This window comes from Mandrillus leucophaeus, unplaced genomic scaffold (genome assembly GCF_000951045.1).
Source record: "Mandrillus leucophaeus isolate KB7577 unplaced genomic scaffold, Mleu.le_1.0 Scaffold111, whole genome shotgun sequence".
Classification (NCBI taxonomy): Eukaryota; Metazoa; Chordata; class Mammalia; order Primates; family Cercopithecidae; genus Mandrillus; species Mandrillus leucophaeus.
In genome coordinates, this window is record NW_012099321.1 from 3,017,009 (window position 1) to 3,019,701 (window position 2,693).

The window sequence follows — 2,693 nt, forward strand, 5'->3', positions numbered from 1 at the left end:
CTAACAAATCATTTATTTTCTGTCTTTCATATTATCTCTGGCTTACATCCATGTAATTTTATATTCTTTCATATTCTTTTATCATTTGTTATACAAGTATTTCCTTTGTTGTTGCTATCTGATTGTAATTATTGTCTTTTGGGATCTTTTTAGAGACAGGGTCTCACTCTGTCGCCCAGGCTGGAGTGAAGTGACGCCATCATAGCTCACTACATCCTCAAGCTCCTGGGTTCAAGCTTTTCTCCCATCTCAGCCTCTGGAACAGCTGGGATTACAGGCACAAGCCACCATGCCTGGCTAATAATTGTCATCTCAATTAATACATTATAGTCCCAAAGATTGATATAATTGCTTAACCATACCCTTATTGTTGGGCTCTTAAGATGTTTACAGCTTTTCATTACATAATGCTGCAATGCAATCTTTGTTAATAAGAGCTTTTTAAAGTAAAAGTATGTTTTTTTTTTAAATTGTGGCTAAAGTGACACGTAATAAACTGCACTTACATAAAGTGTGTGATTTGATAAGCTTTGATATATGTATGTACCTGTGATATCATCACCACAATCAAAATAATGAGCATATGTATCACCAGTACAGTTCCTTGTGTCCACTGGCAATCCCTCCCTCTCTCCCCTGCCCAAAACTCTCATCGCCTTCCCCAGACAACCACTGATCTGCTTTTTGTCACTACAGAGTAGTTTTCATTTTCTAGACCATTATACAAATGGAATCACATAGTGTGTACTAATTTTTGTCTGGCTTTATTTTTTTTTTTTTTATGTTGTGCGTTTTTTGTTGTTTCTTTTTAGAGACGAAGTCTCACTATATTGCCCAGGCTGATCTTGAACTCCTGAGTTCAAGCAATCCTCCCACTTCAGCCCCCTAAAGTGGTGAGATTACAGGCTTGAGCCACTGTGCCCAGCCTTGTCTGGCTTCTTTTATCCAGCATAATTATTTTGTGATCCATTCATATTGCTATGTATATCAACAGTTTATTCCTCTTCGTTGCTGAGTAGTGTTCCATTTATAGATACATCACAATTTGTTAACCTAGTCAATTCCTTTCCCCTACTGATGGACGTTTTAGTTGTTTCCAGTTATTGGCCATTGCAAATGAAACTACTATAAACATTCATATACAAGACTCTGTATGGACATATATTTCCTTTCCTGTTGGGCAAATATGTAGTAGTGAAATAGTTGAATCATATGGTAGGTATATGTTTAGCTCTTTAAGAAACTGCCAAACTGTTTTCCAAAGTGGTTGCATCATTTTACATTCTCAGCAGCAGTGTATAAGAGTTCCAGTTCTTCCACTTCCTCACCAACACTTGGTGTGATTGGCCTTTTAATTTTAATTTCCTGCCAGGCATGGTGGCTTATACCTGTAATCTCTGCACTTTGGGAGGCCAAGGTGGGCGGATCACTTGAGCCCAGGAGTTTGAGACCAGCCTGGGCAACACAGCGAGACCCTGTCTCTACCAAAAATAAAGAAAAAAATTAGTCAGGTCTGATGGTGAGAGGATCCCTTGAGCTCAGGAGATGGAGGCTGCAGTAAGCCTGAGCCAAGAGAACACCACTCTACTCCAGCCTGGGCGACAGAGTGAGACCCTGTCTCAAAAAACATTTGTTTGCCTATTGACTACTGATGTTGAGGAGCTTTTCATATGCTTTATTTGCCAGTCATTTATCTCTTCTTTTTTCAGTGAAGTGTCTATTCAGATCTTTTGCCCACTTGAAAAATTGTGTTGTTTTCTTTTTACTGAGTTTGTAGAGTTATTTATATATTCTGTATATAAGCCCTTTATTAGACATATCATTTACAAATATTTTCTCCCACTCTGTCTTATCTTTTTATTCCCTTAACAATGACTTGAAGGAGCAGAAATTTTAAATTTTGATTAAATAGATAAAATAGATCAAATGTATCTATTTTTGTCTTTCATGGATCATACTTTGGTGTTGTAGCTAACAAATATTTGCCTAACCCAGGATCATGAAACTTTTCTCTTATCGTTTCTTCTAGAAGTGTTATAATTTTATGTTTTACGTTTAGGTTTTTGATCCGTTTTTAATTAAATTTTATATATGGTGCAAGGTATGAATTAAAGCTCTTTTGTTTCTCTCTTCCTTTCTGAATTTCTTTCTTCTTTGCGTGTGTTTATCCAATTTTTACAGCACTATTCATTGCATTGCATTTGTATCTTTGTCAAAAATCAGTTGTCCATATATAGATGTGTTTATTCTGGACCCTCTATTCTGTTCCACTGATCGTCTATGTTTATACCACACTATCTTGATTACTATTGCTTTATAACACTTGAAATTAGGTAATGGTAGTATTCCAACTTCGTTCTTTTTCAAGGTAGTTTTGGCTATTCTAGGTCTTTTGCTTTTCCATATGAATTCTAGAATCAGCTGTCAATATCTACAAAAAATCCTGGTGGTACAGTCAGTTCTGCTATAATGCTTGATTTGAAAACCTGAATTTGTTCCAATACTGTTGATATGTTTGGGAACAGTTTGAGCATAACTTATATGTGGTTTCTTCTGCAAGAAAGTGAATACAGACAACTGGCACCTAGTTAAACAGAGCCATGTAGAAATATACAACACACAGACACCCCCCTCCATATCTACCAGCTACTTCAGTTCATGTCATCTGATACAAGCCACACCGCTATGGACTG